At 42.6% G+C, this 14,240-nt stretch overlaps 1 long non-coding RNA gene across 1 annotated transcript; it reads left to right on the top strand.

Annotated features, from left to right (window-relative positions):
• Nucleotides 1–5,553: 5,553 nt before the first annotated feature.
• Nucleotides 5,554–11,891, top strand: LOC135498453 (uncharacterized). Its single transcript, XR_010449061.1, has 4 exons — nucleotides 5,554–5,642; nucleotides 7,453–7,546; nucleotides 8,246–8,303; nucleotides 11,653–11,891. It is a non-coding gene; the product is annotated as an uncharacterized LOC135498453 (long non-coding RNA).
• The last annotated feature ends 2,349 nt before the right edge of the window (nucleotides 11,892–14,240 follow it).

Below are 14,240 nucleotides of genomic sequence, written 5' to 3'. Positions count from 1 at the left end.
TATTCAGGGAGAAAGCCCAAAATATGGCGGCCATTTTGAAATTCAAGATGGCTGCCACTAGGGGGCGTTTCACGTTGGGGTCTTAATCGATTAGTGATCCTTAGGGGTCCAGTCACCTATATGCCAAATTTCATGTCTCCATCGATAACCAGTATGTATATATGGGGTGACAAATAATAATATTATAGGCCCTCACGGTGGCGGCCATCTTGGAATCCAGTATGGCGGCCATACTACGGCATTTCCACTGGTTCCGTTGAATTCGCCATACCTGAAAACGTAGGGTGAGCCGTCAAAATTATACCCGTACGTGCAATAGATTCCGAGATATTGCAGGAAACTGGCCAAAAATGGCGGCCATATTGGATTTTAAGATGGCGACCGCCAGATGGCGTAAAAAATTAGGTGCTTAATCGATAAATGACCCCTAGGGGCTGTTCTACCACCACAGAATTAATGTTGTTCCCTTTCCCTTTCCAATGTCTCAACCTCAAGCCTACGAAAGCCCAGAAGGCTCATTCCAAATTCCAAATTCCAAATGCGAAATTCCAAATCTGATCCGACCAATTTGATCAGGTTTTGCTTTTGACTAATCAGATAGAGTATAATAACAATATTCCAGTTCCGGTTTGCTTCGGCAGATGTGAACAGTTTGGTGATCGGTTGCATATCAGCGTTGGTTAAAGCGGATGGGGCAAAATTCCTCTGTTGCAGTGAGCTACTCTGCTACTCGGTATCCTAGGACTGGCGTTGTTTATTGCTACAGCAGTTGCTAAAAATGACAGGTTAGTGTACTTACGCTGCTAAATGGGTGAACGTCGTCAACGTGGAGGTTACGCTCACTGGTGGCTGTCCCAGATTCCTTGCGGCTGGTGTCTTATGAAAGTTGAGGATCGAATTTAACTCTATGCGCTTTTTGTGACTTGAAATCATGTATATAAATATGACCAGTGTCATTTTGGTTCGTAAAAACATCAACTGCCTATCCGTGGTCTGAATCTGAGTCAGCATTGACAATCATTGAACATAATTTATTTATAGGCCTAAATTTTTTAATTCGTTTTTCTTGCGTTCTTTTTTCAGCAATATGGTCCTTCCGCCATACACCCCAGCCCTGCTGATGACAAATGTCAACAACCTGCACCATATTGCTGAAAAAAGAACGCAAGAAAAACGAATTAAAAAATTCAGGCCTATGAATAAATTATGTTCAATGATTGTCAATGCTGACTCAGATTCAGGCCACGGATAGGCAGTTGATGTTTTTACGAACCAAAATGACACTGGTCATATTTATATACATGATTTCAAGTCACAAAACGCGCATAGAGTTAAATTCGATCCTCAACTTTCATAAGACACCAGCCGCAAGGAATCTGGGACAGCCACCAGTGAGAGTAACCTCCACGTTGACGACATTCACCCATTTAGCAGCGTAAGTACACTAACCTGTCATTTTTAGCAACTGCTGTAGCAATAGACAACGCCAGTCCTAGGATACCGAGTAGCAGAGTAGCTCACTGCAACAGAGGAATTTTGCCCCATCCGCTTTAACCAACGCTGATATGCAACCGATCACCAAACTGTTCACATCTGCCGAAGCAAACCGGAACTGGAATATTGTTATTATACTCTATCTGATTAGTCAAAAGCAAAACCTGATCAAATTGGTCGGATCAGATTTGGAATTTCGCATTTGGAATTTGGAATTTGGAATGAGCCTTCTGGGCTTTCGTAGGCTTGAGGTTGAGACATTGGAAAGGGAAAGGGAACAACATTAATTCTGTGGTGGTAGAACAGCCCCTTTATCGATTAAGACCCAAATTTTTACGCCATCTGCCGGTCGCCATCTTAAAATCCAATATGGCCGCTATTTTTGGCCAGTTTCCTGCAATATCTCGGAATCTATTGCACGTACGGGTATAATTTTGACGGCTCACCCTACGTTTTCAGGTATGGCGAATTCAACGGAACCAGTGGAAATGCCGTAATATGGCCGCCATACTGGATTCCAAGATGGCCGCCACCGTGAGGGCCTATAATATTATTATTTGTCACCCCATATTATATACATACTGGTTATCGATGGAGACATGAAATTTGGCATATAGGTGACTGGACCCCTAAGGATCACTGATCGATTAAAACCCCAACGTGAAACGCCCATTAGTGGCAGCCATCTTGAATTTCAAAATGGCCACCATATTTTGGGCTTTCTCCCTGAATATCTCTGACACTATTGCAGGTATAATTTCATGCCTTACCCTAGGTTTTCAGGTATGACGAATTGAATGGAACCAACGAAAAATTTCATAAAATGGCCACCATATTGGATTTCCGCCAAGATGGCCGCCATGATTTGCGTTTTTCTTGACTATCTCAAATACTATGGGTGATACGGACTTGCTTTTTGTGGCATACCCTAGGTTTTTGGGTGTGACGAATCCAGTGGACCCACTGAAAATCCCTTAAAATGTTCGCCATCTTGGATTTCAAGATGGCCGCCATAATTACGTTTTTTTTTAAATGTCTCTAATACTATGGCACATACAGGCTTCATTTTAGCTCAGCTGACAAAGTCAGCGAAGCTAGCAATATTACTAAGGGAATGGTGTCTGTCCTTCCTTCCTTCCGTCCGTGTCACTTTTGGGCATTTTGTAACCGTAAGACCTAGGCGCTTTGTTGGCGCTGTTAAATTAGGAGTAGCCCAAGGGGAACTCATAAACCAAAAATCAGCGCGATTCGACCTACACTCGGCGAATGAGGTCATCGGGAAGTTTTAACTTCTTTCCTTTATACCTCGGTCCACAGAGGAAATATTGTTTTCAAATCTGGCCGAATATTTTTTGATAATTTTTCATTTTGACTTGTAATGGAATTAGTTTAGTTTTCACCGCCAGTTGGCGCTACAGGCACATTTGACTGCTTTTTTGACGATTCAAAAGCCCGGGTTATGACGTATAGTTGCGCAGTTGTATTCTGCGCATTGAATTGGCCAAGGAACCAGGCTATACTTTCAGAGCATGCTCCGCACAAAACAGTGAACTCTTCACTGTCTCCATTTTCTTACACAGTAGACAGTTCACAGTTGGCCAGATGCATTCGCCGTCTATTATCCGCTTGCTGAACTAACAATGAGTGGTCTTGCCATTTTAGCCACCAGTAATTATTAAAGCTTTTAAAGCTGCCAACGCATTTTTCTTGGGCAATTTGGAAAAGAATTATCGCAATAAAATTAAACTTCGATGTGTTGATTTTCCAGTATGATATTGACTACTAAGAACAATTTAGTTCGGTGGCGCACACACACACACGCTCACAGATTATTCATTAAACGTCAAACAGTTTTAACAAACTCTACTCCACTAATTTCCATTAGTTTGTTTTTTTGGTTATCAACAATTTATGTTTTTCCCCCGTTGTTGTTTTTTTTTAAATTTTAGACGTTGATTTCCCGTATTACTGTGAAATATTGACCTCGTCTCCACTCTTTCGCGGCATCGCCTACCCATTCCCCAAGCGTCAAAATAGGTAACTGAGGCCACCTATAAAGTCACTCTGCAAAATTTAAATGGTATAGTCTAATAAAAAGCGTCACGACCAGACACCTGGGAAGTGTCGCCGACAACAACCTGAGAAGTGTGCTTCCGCGCGTTACGTCAGACTTGTTGGATTAATGATCAAGCTTCATTATACGTTGCCTAGCCTATATTGAAATTTTCTCACTTGATTGACCCCTGAGTTGCCGCCCGTCATGGGCTGTTCAGTTCTGTAATTGTTATTAGGAAGAATTGTCCCAGTTAATGGTACTTCCGCACAAAATCTCAAACCGGTTCTAAACATGACATAACCTGACTTTCACTACCTATGAGTCATTGCCATACGAGACAAAAAGTTATCAGATTGTGACTTACGGCTGGGAATGATAGGACCCCGACCCCTGGTCACTGCCAAACTTTATATGTGAGACAAAAAGTTACCTGATTGTGACTTACGGCTGGGATTGATGGGACCCCGACCCATGATCACTGCCAAACTTCATACGTGAGACAAAAAGTTACCAGATTGTGACTCGTGGCTGTGAATGATAGAACCCCGACCCCTGATTACTGCCAAACTTTATATGTGAGACAAAAAGTACGTGATTGTGACTTGCGGCTGGGAATGATGGGACCCCGACCCATGACCACTGCCAAACTTTATATGTGAGACAAAGAGTTACCAGATTGTGACTCGTGGCCTGCTCCTGTTGAAACTCCTACTCGAGCTACGCCCTCAGGACAAAGCCCTACTGCGGCTACGCTCTCAGGACAAAGTGCGACTGGAGCTTTTAGACCGAATGATGTTAATACTAGTACTGCCAGTAGATCTATTACTGATGTTGTTACTCCTGCTACTATTAAAAAGGATGATGATACCCACGAGTCAATTAAATTCTATGGCTTTACATTAGCACAAATAAAGTAGTCTTATTCCCAGTTAGCTGATGTAACCCGAGATTTTATAGTACAAATATTTGTGCATTTAATCGTGTTGTTTGATGTTTATTCACATTGTACGTCAACTAACGATACAGCGCAGTGCGTGCGTGTACCATCTAAACCATGGGAGAGATGCCGCATTGTCCATTGGCTAATCGTCCAGTTGCACGAATTCCCGCTATTTGTGGCAGTCCATAAGGAGACCAAAATATGATGACGCAATGGATTGCCCCGGTCAGGGAGTCTAGCTGCGTTGTGAAACCGCTGAATGATATGAACCCTACCCTGAAGCTGCTGATATTTTACAATATCTTTCACGCAATGCATGATTAATTAAAGGAAATATCAGAGTACAGATACGCGTCGTCTGTCTTTAAATTCATGATCCTATATACGGAGAGTAATGCGTCGCCGCCACACAGATGGTTCGCCAAATCCGTTTCATGTAATATTTCGAACAAGCTTATCAAATCACCTCTCACCTATGCCTGAGGCTGAAGAGATCTAGTGCCTCTAGCCTTTCACTGTATACGTAAGATCCCTCATTCCTGTTATTAATTTGGTGAATCTCCTCTGGACCTAAGAGATTAAAAACGCATAATCGTGTTTTCACGAAGGAAGAATTGTCCAACATGCCAATGTCCAAACCGCACAACCTGGGGGAAATTAATGATACAGTTTTCAAGGTAGAGGAAGTAAGCAAGACTTACGAACTTGAATAAACCAGACAAGAATCCCGGTTGACGAAATGAACCCTAGGATCCCTAAAATTCCAGAGGCGTGCACTATGCTATTCTAAATCATAGAGTCCATCACAAATGCATGTGAGGAATTCTAGTCCTAGTTCATCCAGAATACAAATCCTGGCTTCTCAAATCCGGGCCCTGTCATCTAGAGTGCATACCATCCTTACCACTTGAAAAATATCAAGTGAGTAGGAGTGACAGGTTAAAGTTGAAGTCGAGTGTCAATGGAATTTTGAAACTAGTGCAGTGACGAAGCAGAATTTCCAAGCATTCATGAGAGCTTTGTGCTCAATAACCCGACGCACATCCAGAATAAGCCCTAATAGACCTGGCTACAAATAGTAAACCTTGCCCGAACCAACAACCATTTCAGTCGTTGGACTCCAAGCGTAGTGCAGTAGCATTTTTTCAAAAGGTAAGTGAATTCTGCCAAATATTATCTCATTGACATCAGCAGAGGGTAACAACGTAGGAGGGTGGTTCTCCCTGACCAAGTTGTCGCCATAAAGCCATTTCTCTTAAAAAGTTAACAAACGTGTACGTCGTGGTGTGGTTGGCCGCCCACTTCAAAATCGGTTTACATTGCTGAATTGGTTTAAAAATCATCACATCCACAATGCCGTGATTGTGGCGCAAACAGTCAAGAATGCGATTATGTTAGGCACAAAATCAGCATTTAACCGCCTCCATTTGAGTTCATACCCGTTACCTTTGGAGAGGTTACTGATTGCGACCTTGCTAATACTACCTACATATAGGCTCTATATACCGGGGCCCTATATATATCAAAATAATCTTAATCCTCAGTTATTGCCTCCTGACATCGGTGAATGATATTTGACGCTGTTTCAGATGAAATTCACAACGCATGCGATTTTAGGGTTGTTTTCGTGCAAGTCATTGGGGTGCAGCGTAAAAGCAAAAAAACCCACCGCCTCACGCCTTGTCCAATCAGTGTTAACCTACTGTTACTATGGACGCCACAGACATCTTCTTTTCCATATGTGTGCTCTTTCCATTCCTCATTCGACATGTTGTTTTATACGTCGAAAAGAGGTGTCTTTGTTCTTCCTATTTTTTGGTCACTTTTTTGCCACACTCTACGATGCGTGAAAAGTCAATCACAAAGGCAAGGAGAGAAGGTATGTCTGTTTTGGAGAATGGTTGAGGTATGATCGCTGGTTTAACCAAACCTTCGAGAATAGCTCGAAACACCATCCATCCTTTGGGAGGACTATAGAGTTTCATGTTCGCGCACTCGAAGTTCTTCAGCTTTGCGGAATTCTTCATGTGACTCTATATTCGTTGATCGCTCGTAAACACACCACATACTGCTTAAGATCTCCTGTTTGCTACGGCGATTGAAGCAAACTGGTCTAGTATACATGTATTAATTTTTACGTATTGAGATTTTGGATTTGTTTTAGGGCAGTGCAGTATGGCGTGAAATGAAAAAGCGTTCCATTCTTTGTCGTAATCCGCGCAAGAGCTTTTGTTCGTTCGTTTTTTTTGCAGGGGGCGTAGAATGACCAAGCCCAGAGGCATTTGCATTCATTGAGATTTCCACCACATGTTATTACGATTGCAATAACGCACGCAATTCATGCTATTTTACACCCCACCGCTCGCCAATACACCCAGACAAACGAGTTTGTTCTGCGATTCAAGCAAACTCGCGTTCGGCGGGGACCGACCTTAACCTACACCCTGATATGGTAGTTTACCACTGAATACGATTGCGAGAACGCACGTTCACGCCTTTGCTCTATCATGCTTCTATGCACCCAAACCGAGACCAGCAAAAGCTTTTGCTTTGCGACATCGCAAGTGGCAATGCACCATATACAATTCAGAAATAGTTATTTCATTGGTATATTTTGTAACACCTACCTTATCTCTGGACATCGACAGGTATATGACGATAAAGGCTCCAGCCCAACTGACAACAGTGTCAACACTCGTACAGTTTTATGTGTGCTGTCATTGAGGGTGTGTTTTTCAGTCGAGGGGCGGGGGAGTTATTGAGCTCTTATAATTACGTGCCTATGGTGTATACTGGTACATTGTGTCGACAGTTAAAGAAGGGAGATACCTTGTTATAGACATCAACGAAAAACCAGACTCATTCGTATCATCCTACCCTCGCACACATTCGGTTGTTAGTGTCGAGTGTTGGCCTGCAAGAAGCTCAAAAATCTCAGTTTCCTCTTTTTGCTACATTCCAGGAAGTTACGTCTCTCTAGCAAAGATTTCTGACTGAAAAGATGAAGACCATTTGTGTCCTGTTCGTTCTGGTGGTAATCTTCTCCTTGGTCCTTGGTAGGTATACATAGAACGCCCCGCAATGAGCGATTTAATCGTTGTACCTATGATTATAATCGCTGCTATATGTGCGACAAAAAGATCTCACGCCTGCGGGTAAAACGGCTACTGAATCGCTGGGTTTGAGATAATTTTCTTCATCATGATATCAATTTCATGAAAGAGTACATATTTTAATCTTTGTGATCTTAGAGCCCAACATCATAACTGCCTTATCCTGCGGAGATCAGGGGTTTTTCTAATAATGCCCCCTAGCCTGCTCGGGGCGAATTCTTCCTCCAATATCGGCTCAGGCTCGTCGAAAGGTGGACCGAAATTGCGCGCTGACTTTATTTACCGGGAGGCGAGAGACAGTGCTTTTGGGCGGGGTATAGGTTTGATAAATTACTTGGCATGCGATTGTGACAAGGCATGCGACAGTGCATTTGTTATTTCACAGGGCTTTTTCAGCTGACACTGTATTCAAACAATGCAAAAACCGCATGCGTGTTGAAATTCATGGGACCAAGTCTAAATACATTTGGTGACGCGATTCAGCTCCCATGTATTTCACAACTCATTCGATTTTTCGCATTGCCTCGGTGCAGTGCGGCGCAAAATGACAAAGCAGTGTATGCCCGGTCGCAATCGCAATTACCTTACCCCAAATTTACATCCCTTACCGAACACCTGAATTATCATATCCCGTCTATCTAGCACATGCAGGAGATAATGTCGAGGAAGGATTGAATGAAGAAATGGATCTGGAAAAAGGGTAGGTTACACAGCCTTTGGGTTCCTCTCTCTCGCTTGTTCTATTGGTGGCGTCAGAGTGAAAATGGCTTTTGGTCATACACAAAGAGATTTCAAACAGCATCCTCCGTAATCTGTCCACGAAGGTTCCTCCTACCTTGAACCAGTATTAGCTATTTGCCCCCCCCCCCCTGCTACCAATCAAACTACGGTAGTCATGACTGTTACAGCTTGATCAATGCATCCTTGATATATATATATATATACGCAAGTGCGTATTATATATGTATATATGCGTATATATGGACCTCGCCTCCTCTTATCCACGCTAATAAGGAATTTTCGCTATCCGGTACCGCCGAAAAAATCACCAAAAAAAGAACCCATTCCTGCCTATGACGTCATCAGTTTTCGTGAAATATTCCCCGATCTCGAGTCGGTCTCCGTGAAAAAAGCGCTGTATCTCGGCCGCTATTTCGAGATCGGGAACTATTACTACGAACACCAACTCTCGTTATTCTCTCGGAAAACTCTCGAAATCTGCATCGGTCACGAAATCTCTCGTAAAACACTCGTAAAGTGCAGGGACGCTTAATAGGATTACACGCCCAGTGGCGATCCCTCTCGTAGAGTCTCGAGTTCTTGAATTCCGTGACCTTTCGTAAGTTTTTCGATACCTTTCGACAGTATAATTTATTAAACGGTTATTGTCATGTTGGTTTGCAGGGGGCGGGATAAGTCCGACCATTATGATCAGCGGGCTCAATATTTATGATAGTTGTCAGATCCACAATGAAACATAGGTGGCGGATAAGTTTTGCCGTTGCCTATATTTTGTAAAAAAAAATATCTACGTGCACCACAAGCAACTGAGACAGCGTTAGTTAAAGTGCAGAGTGACATTCTGATGAGGATGAATAAGCAAGAAGTGTGTTTGCTTGTGATGCTTGACCTTAGTGTGGCTTTTGATACTGTTGATACCACTGTTCTCCTTGAAACCATGAACATGGATTTCGGAATATCTGGATCTTGCCTCAAATGGCTGGAGTCGTATCTCAACAGTCGGAATCAGCGGATTGTTATTAATGACTCAGTCTCAACTAAATTTGTCCTCAAATGTGGTGTTCCTCAGGGCAGCTGCCTAGGGCCAATTTCATTCTTGTTCTACGTTTCGCGCCTCTATCACGTGATATCCCGACATCTACCTGACGCTCATGGATATTCTGATGATAATCAGTTATATCTGTCTTTTCGCCCACTTCCGACTTCTGTTGAATGCGATGCGGTGAAGGAGGCTGAGAACTGCGTTCGTGATGTAAGGGCTTGGCTTATCACCAACCAGCTGTTGATTAACGATGTGAAAACTGAATTTATCATCATTGGTTCCCACAATTGGTTGCCAACAATTGCTCAAAGTAAACATTGACTCAATTAAAGTTGGTGTGACTGATGTGAGCCCTGTCAAATGTGTGAGAAATCTCGGCGTATGGTTTGATTCTAATATGAATATGGAACCCCACGTACGCAAAGTGTGCTCAAAGGCCTTTCGCGGATTTTATAACATCAGACAAATTCGGAAATTTCTTACTGAGGACACCACCAATATTCTTGTTCATGCTTTCGCAACTGCCCATCTCGACTACTGTAATGCTGTTCTATATGGCATTACTGACAAGCAGTGTAGTCGGATGCAGAAGGTTTTGAATTCTGCTGCATGGGTTGTATGTCTTGTGCCTCACTTTGACCATATCACTCCGGTACTTGTACATCTACACTGGCTACCTGTTAAGTACAGGATAATTTTCAAGGTCTAACTTCTAATGTTTAAGGCCCTCCAGGGTAATGCTCCTCAGTACCTGGTTGATATAGTCAAGGTCAGGCAACCATTGTCTCATCATTGATTGCGTGGTGACTCTGAGCTATTGCTTGTGGTGCCGGTTACGCGTTGCGTAACTTTTGGGGACCGGGCTTTTTGTCTCAAGGTCAGGCAACCATTGTCTCATCATAGATTGCGTGCTGACTCTGAGCTTTTGCTTGTGGTGCCGGTTACGCGTTGCGTAACTTTTGGGGACCGGGCTTTTTGCTCGGCTGCCCCCAAGCTTTGGAACAATCTTCCCAGGAGTATTAGGTTGGCAGGAAACATCGGCCAGTTCAAATCACTCCTTAAGCGTCATTTTTAGGGGGGGGGGGGGCGCTCGATAATATACCTTGCATAGCCGAGCGCTATATAAATCCTCTAATAGTATAATATTATAAGCAATTCATTTATTGAGTGTCCTTCCTGGGCGGGCTCTTCTCATATGTTGTTCATAATTATGTTGATGACAATCGATGCGGTTACTTAACGTGTTGGCCTTTGATGATTCCAAATAAACATTAAGAAATAAACATTAACCTGATAAAGAGTGTTATTGAAAAACAAAAATTGATATTTGGTCGCAATGCATGGCATGAGTGGGTCCATATCACACCGTTGACGGTCGCTATTCAGTGTGATTCGAGTTTAGCAAAGTTCATATGTAGGACAGGCGATGGGAGACCGATTCCTCGCGTCAGTATATTGTACACTTTTTTCCGCGCTTCACGTTGGCAAGGCGGTGATAGACTGGCGCGTCGACATAGCGTTTTGTATTAGTAGCGCTGTGCTGCAGAAATTACCAGTAAAAACGTCAGTCTGTCACTACTGCAGCCTCTGAACAGACAACATCTTAAAACCACCGAATGCCACGACCTTTTTATACACATGTGAAATAAAACCGCAGTATCAACAAATGGTTCATGATATTTGTTGCTCGGGTGGTGCATTAGGCAACAAAACGGCAAAATAGCTGTCAATCACATTATCATTTAGCTATTACTGTCAAAGACCCTAATTCGTCGGTGATTATCTCGCAAATACCACATCGGATTATCACACCAAACTACTCATTTCTTTTTTGGATCATTCAACATAATAAGACTTATACGAACAACACTGAATGACCACAACTCCCTGATGTCAGGTAATGCGTGTAATGCCTTTAATGTGTGTCTATAGAAATGTTCCTTTGGAGCTAAAAATACAATCGCCCCTACAGGTTTTCTTTTTTATCTAACCAACAATAAACTTGAAAGGGCTACATACAACTTACTTTTCCACTTTTTCTTTTAGCAAACTATGAACTTTCGAGGATCTAAGTTTCATTTCATGCAATTATCAACCTAACGCTTTGCAATCATATTACATCGAAACGTAATCTTTAATTTTATATTTAGAATGTGTATGTGGTTCGTTTAGTCAAGATTGGCTTGTTTCATTTGGCTCGTTTTAACATTTACATACTACCGCTTGGGGAAGCCTGTGACTAAAACGTTGATTTTACCTTTTTCAGCAAAGAGTTCCTGAAAGTCCGCAAGCGTTATGCCTGCAGTAAACATAGCGACTGCGATAAGTCAAATGGTGGACCCGGAGGAGATTGTGTTTTTTGGACCTGTGCACCGGGAAAGTAGTTGTGTTCTCCAATCCATCTGCGTACAGGGTTCCATATATTATCAAACTATTGATATCATTTGTCTGTACGAATGAAGACATCTTTGGAGCAATAAAGTGTTCTGTGTGTTAGTCCATGGTCATGTCCTCTTCTTCTTTTTATCATGGTTAACAATATACAGCCTCGTCCCAGGTCATTATATGCGCCTGCGCCAATTCCTCATAGAAGGTTGGATTGTTGCCTCGTCATGAGATCTCGCAAGGAGGCTCGTGTTTTACCAGGCTGCGAAAACGTTCTTCAGTCCAATAGAACCGAAGTTCGACTGTTCAGTCCACATTTTATGATCTCGTCCTAATTTTGTTCTCTTGACGTGGAGTGGCAAGGGATACTGGAGACGCAGTAACTGGTTTTATTCAAAAGAAGATTCTCAGGTCATTATTTCTTGTTTCCTACTTCTCGAGACCAAACTCGGTATAATTTCTGTGTTTCTGTGAGTGAAAATTTCCCCTATGATATATCAGACATCGAATGGTTGTCGTGAATAGGGGAACAAAAAGGTTAACACTGAAATACGGGAAACACAGAGATGTTTCATGCCTGAGCTCCACTTGGCTTAGGCCTGACTAGAACAGTCGGCATATCCCAATACAGAAGAATTGCATTCGTTCCCGAACGAGAGTTGTCTTAAATTATTGTCATTTTCGCCTGTATAAGTATGTAAGCTGAGGCGGTTCGTCCATATGCCACGAGAGCCAAGGGAACACTAGCATATGCCATCTTGCAGGGCTCAGTAGAGATAGCCGCCATCGCGGCCTTCCAAAGAGCGGGTGGATAACGTGACGCACTGGAATGAAAGACCCCTCGCCGAGGACAGAACCGCGTGGTGTCGCATCTTTAACAGCTTATTGTCGCCCCAATGGCCGCATGGCTGCGGGACATGATGATGATGATGAAGAAGAAGTATTGTATTCAGTTTATTTACTATTGAGTATTTTGAACTATTTCCTACTCGGGCTCGGCTACAAAACACGAAAGTTCCTCAAAAAATAAGCCAGGGCTGACATGCTCACGAAAGGAGTCATGTCTAGTAGCCTGACTCTGGTTTTTAAATTGTACTAGCTCAGGTGACCTGTCAATGGAAGGAACCGTCATAAATCTTCTGCCGCCCTGCTACCTGATATTCGTGTTATAAAACCAGTTCTCCCGAGAGCATGCAGATACCCAGGGAACTTTCAGCCGACAAGATCACAACGAAGACTACCAATTTCCAATCTTATTTCAATTTACCGATCTTGTCATTTCAAGGTAAGTTACTTAAAAAACTTCCATAATCATATTTCGACTATTCTTCCGATTTAAAATACTCGATTTATAGAATATCTCCCTAAAATACATTTTTTATACAATTTATATACAATTTTCCAATGAACATACATGCATTAACTGAAAGGTTTTATCTTAACTTCTATGCCGCGTGCATCACTTGGCAATTTCTATTATTTCTCCATCCAATATAATCTGAAGTGCTGGTTCGGTTTGGGTGAAGTGAAGCATAATAGAGCAAAGGAGTTTTTATTTTCATGTATCTGTCGAAGTCCAGGGATGAGGTGGGTTTTAACTGAAAGAATGCCAACATACGCGATGTTGCGAAAAATGCCAATACAATAACTATTTCTGCACTGTATATGGTGCACTGCCACTTGCGATGTCGGAATCGCATTTATCCACTTCCAATGGCGCAAAGCAAAAGCTTTTGATGGTTCGGTTTCGGTGAACTGAAGCATGATAGAGCAAAGGCGGGCACGTGCGTTCTCGCAATTTCATTCAGTGGTTACCTACCATATAAAGGTGTAGGAGTTAGATATATATATATTGTCGCCGAACGCGAATTTGCTTGAATCGTTTGTCTGGGTGTTTGGGCGAGCAGTGGAGCGTAAAATAACAAAGCCGTATGAATTGCGTGCGTTGCCGCAATCGTAATTTCATGTAGTGGAAACCTCAATGAATGCAAATGACTCTTGGCATCGTCTTTTTGCGCCCCCTTAAACAAACCGAACGGACAGAAAACGACAACGCATGCAATGCTTTTTCAATTTACGCCACACTGTACTGCTCTAAAACAAATCCAAAATCTCAAAACGTTGAAATTCACACGTATACTAAACCAGTTTGCTTTCATCGCCACAATAAACAGGGGATCCTTAGCAGTCTGTGGTGTGTTTACGCCTGATCAACCAATATAAAGTCACATGATGAATTCCGAGAAGCTGAAGAACTTCGAATGCGCGAACATGCAGTTCTATAGTCCTCCCAAATGATGGCTCGTGTTTCTAACTGCTCTCTAATGTTTTGTCAAACCGGCTATCATACCTCAACCATTCTCCAAAGCAGTCATGCCTTCTCTGCTTGCCCTGGTGATTGGCTTTTCATGCATCGTAGAGCGTGGTATAAAGCATAGAGCATGGATAAGATGAAAAAAGGACAAAACC

Source organism: Lineus longissimus, chromosome 13 (genome assembly GCF_910592395.1).
Source record: "Lineus longissimus chromosome 13, tnLinLong1.2, whole genome shotgun sequence".
NCBI classification, from domain to species: Eukaryota; Metazoa; Nemertea; class Pilidiophora; order Heteronemertea; family Lineidae; genus Lineus; species Lineus longissimus.
This window is presented reverse-complemented; position numbering and strand designations above follow the sequence as displayed.